This window comes from Arachis hypogaea, chromosome 15, assembly GCF_003086295.3.
Source record: "Arachis hypogaea cultivar Tifrunner chromosome 15, arahy.Tifrunner.gnm2.J5K5, whole genome shotgun sequence".
NCBI classification, from domain to species: domain Eukaryota; kingdom Viridiplantae; phylum Streptophyta; class Magnoliopsida; order Fabales; family Fabaceae; genus Arachis; species Arachis hypogaea.
The window spans coordinates 67540689-67550624 of NC_092050.1; the positions used below are offsets into that span (position 1 = coordinate 67540689).

At 41.4% G+C, this 9936-nt stretch overlaps 1 non-coding gene across 1 annotated transcript; it reads right to left on the reverse strand.

Moving 5' to 3' along the window:
- Nucleotides 1-1080: 1080 nt before the first annotated feature.
- On the reverse strand, nucleotides 1081-1188 carry LOC112752483 (small nucleolar RNA R71). Its single transcript, XR_003176918.1, has one exon. It is a non-coding gene; the product is annotated as a small nucleolar RNA R71 (small nucleolar RNA).
- Nucleotides 1189-9936: the final 8748 nt, after the last annotated feature.

The window sequence follows — 9936 nt, forward strand, 5'->3', positions numbered from 1 at the left end:
ATCTTTTCAAAAATATCTTCTTATCTTATCTTTTTCAAAAATATCTTTTCAAAATATCTTTTCTAACTTCCTAACTTCTTATCTTTTCAAAATTGGTTTTCAAAATTTGTTTCAACTAACTAACTAACTTTTTGTTTGTTTCTTAACTTTTTCAAAACCACCTAACTAATTCTCTCTTTCTAATTTTCGAAAATATATTCTCTCTTTTTCAAAATTTCTTTTTAATTAACTAATTATTTTTAATTTTTATTTTTGATTTTAAAAAAATTTTCGAACTAAACATTTTTCAAAAACCATTTTCGAAAATCACTAACTCTTTTTCAAAATAATTTTCGAAAATTATCCCTCCCCCATCTCATTCTATTTATTCATTCATATCCTAACATCTCATCTCACCTCTCTTCCATCCTCACAGTTGTGTTTCTTCCATTATATTACATTCTTTGTCTCCCCCTCTTCTTCCACTCACACAGGAATCCCTATACTGTGGTATAAAGGATCTCCATTATTATTATTATTATTTTTCTGTGCCTTCTTCTTTGTCATATGAGCAGGAGCAAGGATAAGAACATTCTTGTGGAAGCAGATCCAGAACCTGAAAGGACTCTGAAGAGAAAATTAAGAGAAGCTAAAATACAACAATCCAGAGATAACCTTTCAGAAATTTTCGAACAGGCAGAGGAGATGGCAGCCGAAAATAATAATAATGTAAGGAAGATGCTTGGTGACTTTACTGCACCTAATTCCAATTTACATGGAAGAAGCATCTCCATTCCTGCCATTGGAGCAAACAACTTTGAGCTGAAACCTCAATTAGTTTCTCTGATGCAGCAGAACTGCAAGTTTCATGGACTTCCATCTGAAGATCCTTTTCAGTTCTTAACTGAATTCTTGCAGATATGTGATACTGTTAAGACTAATGGAGTAGATCTTGAAGTCTACAGGCTCATGCTTTTCCCTTTTGCTGTAAGAGACAGAGCTAGATTATGGTTGGATTCTCAACCCAAAGACAGCCTGAACTCTTGGGATAAGCTGGTCACGGCTTTCTTAGCCAAGTACTTTCCTCCTCAAAAGTTGAGCAAGCTTAGAGCTGATGTTCAAACCTTCAGACAGAAAGAAGGTGAATCCCTCTATGAAGCTTGGGAAAGATACAAACAGTTGACCAAAAAGTGTCCTTCTGACATGCTTTCAGAATGGACCATCCTGGATATATTCTATGATGGTTTATCTGAGTTATCAAAGATGTCATTGGATACCTCTGCAGGTGGATCCATTCACCTAAAGAAAACGCCTACAGAAGCTCAAGAACTCATTGACATGGTTGCTAATAACCAGTTCATGTACACTTCTGAAAGGAATCCTGTGAGTAATGGGATGCCTATGAAGATGGGAGTTCTTGAGGTTGATACTCTGAATGCTATATTGGCTCAGAATAAAATATTGACTCAGCAAGTCAATATGATCTCTCAGAGTCTGCATGGAATGCAAGCTGCATCCAACAGTACTCAAGAGGCATCTTCTGAAGAAGAAGCCTATGATCCTGAGAACCCTGCAATAGCAGAGGTAAATTATTTAGGTGAACCTTATGGAAACACCTATAACTCAACATGGAAAAATCATCCAAATTTCTCATGGAAGGATCAAAAGCCCCAACAAGGCTTTAACAATGGTGGAAGAAACAGGTTTAGCAATAGCAAGCCTTTTCCATCATCAACTCAGCAACAGACAGAGAACTCTGAACAAAATGCTTCTAATTTAGCAAATCTAGTCTCTGATCTATCTAAGGCCACTGTAAGTTTCATGAATGAAACAAGGTCTTCCATTAGAAATCTGGAAGCACAAGTGGGCCAGCTGAGTAAAAGGATCACTGAAATCCCTCCTAGTACTCTCCCAAGCAATACAGAAGAGAACCCAAAAGGAGAGTGCAAGGCCATTGACATAAGCGCCATGGCCGAACCTGTGAGGAGAGGAGAGGACGTGAATCCCAAGGAGGTTGACCTCCTGGGACGTCCAGTGATCAATAAGGAGCTTCCCTCTGAGGAACCAAAGGACTCTGGGGCTCATCTAGAGACCATAGAGATCCCATTGAACCTCCTTATGCCCTTCATGAGCTCTGATGAGTATTCCTCTTCTGAAGAGAATGAGGATATTACTGAAGAGCAAACTGCCAAGTTTCTTGGTGCAATCATGAAGCTGAATGCCAAATTATTTGGCATTGGTACTTGGGAAGTTGAACCTCCCTTATTCATCAATGAACTAAGTGATCTGGATCAACTAACATTGCCTCAGAAGAGACAAGATCCTGGAAAGTTCATAATACCTTGTACCATAGGCACCATGATCTTTAAGGCTCTGTGTGACCTTGGTTCAGGAATAAACCTCATGCCCCTCTCTGTAATAGAGAAACTGGGAATCTATGGGGTGCAAGCTGCTAAAATCTCATTAGAGATGGCAGACAGCTCAAGAAAACAGGCCTATGGACAAGTAGAAGATGTATTAGTAAAGGTTGAGGGCCTTTACATACCTGCTGATTTCATAGTCCTGGATACTGGAAAGGAAGAGGATGAATCCATCATCCTAGGAAGACCTTTCCTGGCCACAGCAAGAGCTGTGATTGATGTTGACAGAGGTGAAATATTCCTTCAATGGAATGAGAACTCCCTTGTGTTTAAAACTCAAGGATCTCCCTCTGCAACCATGGAGAGGAAGCAGAAAAAGCTTCTCTCCAAGCAGAGTCAACCAGAGCCCCCACAGTCAAACTCTAAGTTTGGTGTTGGGAGGCCACAACCAAACTCTAAAGTTTGTGTTGAACTCCCATATCCAAACTCTAAGTTTGGTGTTGAAGAGTCTCAACAAAGCTCTGCACATCTGTGAGGCTCCATGAGAGCCCACTGTCAAGCTATTGACATTAAAGAAGTGCTTGTTGGGAGGCAACCCAATGTTTATCTAATTCTTATTTTTATTGTTTTTCATGTTTTCTTAGGTTCATGATCATGTGGAGTCACAAAATAAACAAAAAAATCAAAAACGGAATCAAAAACAGCAGAAGAAAAATCACACCCTGGAGGAGCATCTGTCTGGCGTTCAAACGCCAGAACAGAGCATAGTTCTGGCGCTGAACGCCCAGAATGGGAGCATCCTGGCGCTGAACGCCCAGAACAAGCATGGTTCTGGCGTTCAACGCCAAAAATGGCAGCAAAGGGGCGTTGAACGCCCAAAATGGGCACCAACCTGGCGCTGAACGCCCAGAGTTGTGTGCAAGGGCATTTTGCATGCCTAAATTGGTGCAGGGATGTAAATGCCTTGATACCTCAAGATCTGTGGACCCCACAGGATCCCCACCTACCTTCACTCACTCTCTTCTCTCTTCTCAATCATCCTCTATTCCCAATAAACACTCATCCTTTCTGTCTTCCAATTACCACTCACACCCATACACCTACTTACCTTCAAAAATTCAACATCTCTTCCCCACCCAATCCCACCCATATGGCCGAATACACACAGCCATCCATCTCCTCCATATCCTCTTCTTCTTCTATTCTTTCTTCTTTTGCTCGAGGGCGAGCAACATTCTAAGTTTGGTGTGGTAAAAGCATAGCTTTTTTGTTTTTTCCATAACCATTGATGGCACCTAAGGCCAGAGAAACCTCTAGAAAGAGGAAAGGGAAGACAAAAGCTTCCATCAAGGGTCTCTAGCTCAGTGGTAGAACATTTGACTGCAAATCAAGAGATCCCTGAGATACCTCAGGGGATACATTTTCTTCCACACAATTATTGGAAGCAACTAAGGGTGGAACATCAAGAGCACTCCATCATCCTTCATGAAATCAGAAAAGATCTAAAAGCAATGAAGGAGGAGCAACAAAGACAAGGAAGAGACATAGAAGAGCTCAAGGACATCATTGGTTCCTCAAGAAGGAAACGCCACCATCACTAAGGTGGATTCATTCCTTGTTCTTATTTCTTCTGTTTTTCGTTTTCTATGTTATGTGCTTATCTGTGTTTGTGTCTTCATTACATGATCATTAGTAGTTAGTAACTATGTCTTAAAGTTATAAATGTCCTATGAATCCATCACCTCTCTTAAATGAAAAATGTTTTAATTCAAAAGAACAAGAAGTACATGAGTTTTGAATTTATCCTTGAACTTAGTTTAATTATATTGATGTGGTGACAATGCTTCTTGTTTTCTGAATGTATGCTTGAACAGTGCATATGTCTTTTGAAGTTGTTGTTTAAGAATGTTAAATATGTTGGCTCTTGAAAGAATGATGACTAGGAGACATGTTATTTGATAATCTGAAAAATCATAAAAATGATTCTTGAAGCAAGAAAAAGCAGCAAAGAACAAAGCTTGCAGAAAAAAATAGGCGAAAAAAAAATATAGAAAGAAAAAGAAAAAGCAAGCAGAAAAAGCCAAAGCTCTTAAAACCAAGAGGCAAGAGCAAAAAGCCAATAACCCTTAAAACCAAAAGGCAAGGGCAATAAAAAGGATCCCAAGGCTTTGAGCATCAGTGGATAGGAGGGCCTAAAGGAATAAAATCCTGGTCTAAGCGGCTAAACCAAGCTGTCCCTAACCATGTGCTTGTGGCGTGTAGGTGTCAAGTGAAAACTTGAGACTGAGCGGTTAAAGTCAAGGTCCAAAGCAAAAAAAAAAAAAAAGAGTGTGCTTAAGAACCCTGGACACCTCTAATTGGGAACTTTAGCAAAGCTGAGTCACAATCTGAAATGGTTCACCCAATTATGTGTCTGTGGCATTTATGTATCCGGTGGTAATACTGGAAAACAAAGTGCTTAGGGCCACGGCCAAGACTCATAAAATAGCTGTGTTCAAGAATCATCATACTGAACTAGGAGAATCAATAACACTATCTGAACTCTGAGTTCCTATAGATGCCAATCATTCTGAACCCCAATGGATAAAGTGAGATGCCAAAACTATTCAAGAGGCAAAAAGCTATAAGTCCCGCTCATATGATTGAAGCTATGTTTCATTGATAGTTTGGAATTTATAGTATGTTCTATTCTTTTGATCCTATTTTGATTTTCAGTTGCTTGGGGACAAGCAACAATTTAAGTTTGGTGTTGTGATGAGCGGATAATTTATACGCTTTTTGGCATTATTTTTAGTATGTTTTTAGTAGAATCTAGTTATTTTTAGGGATGTTTTTAATAGATTTTGTGTTAAATTCACATTTCTGGACTTTACTATGAGTTTGTGTGTTTTTCTGTGATTTCAGGTATTTTCTGGCTGAAATTGAGGGACTTGAGCAAAAATCAGATTCAGAGGTTGAAAAAGGACTGCTGATGCTGTTGGATTCTGACCTCCCTGCACTCAAAGTGGATTTTCTGGAGCTACAGAACTCGAAATGGCGCGCTTTCAATTGCGTTTGAAAGTAGACATCCAGGGCTTTCCAGCAATATATAATAGTCTATACTTTGGCCAAGAATTGACGACGTAAACTGGCGTTCAACGCCAGTTTTCTACCCAAATCTGGCGTCCAGCGCCAGAAAAGGATCCAAAACCAGAGTTGAACGCCCAAACTGGCACAAAAACTGGCGTTCAACTCCACAAATGGCCTCTGCACGTGCAACACTTAAGCTCAGCCCAAACACACACCAAGTGGGCCCCGGAAGTGGATTTATACATCAAATACTTACTCATGTAAACCCTAGTAGCTTGTTTATTATAAATAGGACCTCTTACTATTGTATTTGACATCTTTGGATGCCTGGTTCTTAGATCAGAGGGGCTGGCCTCTCGGCCATGCCTGGACCTTTCACTTATGTATTTTCAACGGTAGAGTTTCTACACTCCATAGATTAAGGTGTGGAGCTCTGCTGTTCCTCAAAGATTAATGCAAAGTACTACTGTTTTCTATTCAATTCTTCTTATTTCGCTTCTAAGATATCCATTCGCACCCAAGAACGTGATGAAGGTGATGATTATGTGTGACGCTCATCATCCTTCTTCCTTATGAACGCGTGCCTGACGAACACTTCCGTTCTACATGAAATCAAGCTAGAATGAATATCTCTTAGATCTCCTAACCAGAATCTTCGTGGTGTAAGCTAGAATGATGGCGGCATTCAAGAGAATCCGGAAGGTCTAAACCTTGTCTGTGGTATTCCAAGTAGGATTCAATGATTGAATGACTGTGACGAGCTCCTAACTCGCGATTGCAGGGCGTTAGTGACAGACGCAAAAGGATAGTAAATCCTATTCCAGCATGATCGAGAACCGACAGATGAATAGCCGTGCCATGACAGGGTGCGTGAGCATATTATTCACTGAGAGGATAAGATGAAGCCATTGACAAGGGTGATGCCTCCATACGATTAGCCGTGCCGTGACAGGGCATTGGATCATTTTCCCGTGAGATGACCGAAAGTAGCCATTGACAGTGGTGATGTATCACATAAAGCCAGCCATGGAAAGGAGTAAGACTGATTGGATGAAGATAGCAGGAAAGCAGAGGTTCAGAGGAACGAAAAGCATCCCCATTCCCTTATCTGAAATTCCTACCAATGATTTACATAAGTACCTATATCCCTATTTTATTATTTAAATTCGAAAACTCCATTATCATTCTATATCTGCCTGACTGAGATTTACAAGGTGACCATAGCTTGCTTCATACCAACAATCTCCGTGGGATTCGACCCTTACTCACGTAAGGTATTACTTGGACGACCCAGTGCACTTGCTGGTTAGTTGTATCGAAGTTGTGACAATTATGTATTAAGATCAGAGCACCAAGCTTTGGCGCCATTGCCGGGGATTGTTTGAGCCTGGACATCACAATTTCGTGCACCAGTTAGTCTCTGAGGGTGGTGATGTGATTATTATCGATTCACCAGTCTCATCTGAGGGCAAATCTGAACCACCATCTAAGGGAGAAACAAGCTCCTCTACTACTGATTCAGTTGATTCACGTGCAGATAGTCAGGCAACACCCAGGAGGATCACTCTCCAGGAGGCAGGAGCCCCAGACTTTACCCTATAACTGTACCAAGTGCGTCATCCAAATCTGGCTGCAGATTTTGAACTGAAGACTGCACTAATCAACTTGATGCCCAAGTTTCATGGCTTACCTGCTCAGGAGCCTATCAAGCACCTCAGGGACAGACAGCCTGTTCTACTGTTAGGCATCATGGTGCAGATGAAACTTCTATTCTGCTAACCACCTTCCCGTTTTCTCTTGAGGGAAAGGCAAGGAAGTGGTACTACTCCCAACCTGAAGCAACTGTTACCAACTGGGACACGCTCAGGAGAGAATTCCTGGAAAAATACTTTCCAGTTGAAGTTACAGATAGACTGAGGAAAGAGATCTCCTGCATTATTCAAGGTGAATCAGAGACTCTTTATGAGTACTGGGAGCGTTCAAAAATCTTTTGGACGCATGCCCCCACCACATGATTGATAGGCTGGCGTTGATCAGCTACTTCACTCAAAGTTTGAAGCCTCGGGATAAGACCACATTGGATGGTGCTAGTAATGGTTCTCTGAAAAAGTACAAGACCGCAGATGAAGCATGGTAACTGATCAGCGACCTAGCTGAGTCCACTCGGAATCACAGGCATAGGAACAACCACTTAAGGGTTGTTGCAGAGGTTTTCTCTAGCAGCGAGACTACTGCCATTACACAGAGTATATGTAAAATGACCAATCTACTGAAGCAGATGCAGTTGAATCAACAATAATCTCAGCTTCCCCCACCACAACAAAGTCAACAGCTAGTCCCTCAGAGAGTATGCAAAATATGTGCTGATTATAGTCATTACACTGATGAGTGTCCACAGCTCCAACAAGAGGATAGCACCTTGGCAGCCACTCATAATTTCTATGACCGCCCGAATCAAGGGTACAATCAACAAGATGGTAATTACAACCAAGGTGGAAATTACAACCAAGGTGGAAACTACAACCAAGGTTGGAGGGATAATTCCAACCAAGGTTGGAAGGATAACTACAACAGAGGAGGCAGAGACAATAATGAAAATCAGAGGTGGAATAACAACAACAGACAGCAAAACCAAAACCAGCCCTACAAAGCACCTCACTTAAGGCAGTCCCAAGCACCTTAGAACAACCAACAGTAGGCCCCTCAGATCACTTACCCTTCTCCTTCTTCTCAGGACGAGATGCTTCATTCTCTTGCACAAGAACAACAAGACATGCAGACTACATTGAATTCTACTTTAAATGGTCTGAATGCTACGTTACAAGCTCTCGTCTCCCGGATAGATTCATTGCCTACTTCCACCAACCAGCCTTCAAGCTCCAGTGGAATTCTTTCTCAACCCTTATCTAACCCCAAAGGTGGCATCAATGCCATTACCTTGAGGTTCGGAACCATACTACAATAGAGGAATCAGGAGGAGCCAAGCCCACAAGAACACACCCCAGTTGAAGACATAGTTGAAGTGGAAGATGCTGAAGAGGAAGAGAAAGTACAAGACATGGTTGAAGAAGAAGTAGCTCAGCCAAGGAATGGAGCACCAAAGAAGGCAGAAGCTGCAAGTGGCGCCATTCCTATCCCATTTACACACCTTTCACGGAAGCCCAGAAGCAGATGGAACTTGATCCCAAAATGGTAGAAATTTTCAAAAAGGTTGAGGTAACTGTTCCCCTTTTTGATGTTATTCAGCAGGTACCTAAATATGCAAAGTGTATGAAGGATTTATGCATACATAAAGATAAAATTAATGAATTAGAAACTATTCCTTTAGGTAGTTCTATATCTGCTTTGATGGGAGGTATACCTGAAAAATGTAGTGACCCAGGTCCATGCATGGTTAACTGTACCATTGGGGGTGTAATATTTTCTGACTGCATGTGTGATTTAGGAGCGTGCGTGAGTATTATGCCTTTGTCTATATATAATGCTCTGAGGCTCCCTCCCTTAAAAAGGTCGGCAGCTCATTTTGTATTAGCAGATAAAGGCATTATTACAGTAGTCGAAATTGCTGAAGATGTGCTAGTGAGCATTAAGGGGCTCAGGTTTTCCATTGACTTCTATATCTTGGAAATGCTCCCTAATGACTCAGGAAGACCATCATCAATCCTGCTTGGAAGACCATTCCTGAAGACTTCTCAGGAACTTACTCCTTTGAGATAGATGGCAGAGCAGTGAGTTTCAGTTTAAATGAAGCTATGAAGCACCCTCCAGAAGATCATTCCATCTTCTAGTGCGACATCATTGATGAAACTGTAGCTGAAGTTCACCAATAAGAAGTAGAAGAGAGGCACATGGAGCAAGGCCCAAGTGTGGGGAAACCCTCTGAACACAATGAGGACACTTTGCCATTATCACTAGCTCTAGATGATCCAGAGCCTAGCCATGAGCAGATATTGGAATTAAAGCCCCTACCACCCCACCTCAAGTATGCTTACCTTGAGGATAATCAAAAGCTCCCAGTTATCATTGCAAGGGAACTCAATTCCTAACAGGAGGAGCAGCTGCTTAGTGTGCTGAGAAAGCACAAGAAAGCAATTGGGTGGAGCTTGGAGGATATAGTAGGCATCAGCTCTCAAATTTGTGAGCACAGAATATTCTTAGAAGAGGGAGCAAGGCATGTCCGTCAACCCCAAAGAAGATTGAATCCCACCATCTTAGAAGTTGTCAAGAAAGAAGTGACCAGGCTACTTGAAGCAGATATCATTTATCCCATCTCAGACAGCGAATGGATCAGTCCAGTACAAATGGTGCCCAAGAAGTCTGGAGTCACAACAGTAAAGAATGAGCATGGAGAGCTCCTGATAACTAGAGTGCAGAATTCATGGAGAGTTTGCATTGATTACAAGCGTCTCAACCAAGCTACTCGCAAGGATCATTACCCCTTGCCCTTTATTGATCAGATGCTTGATCGTCTGTCAGGTAAATCCCATTACTGCTTTTTAGATGGTTATACAGGCTATTTCCAAATTCA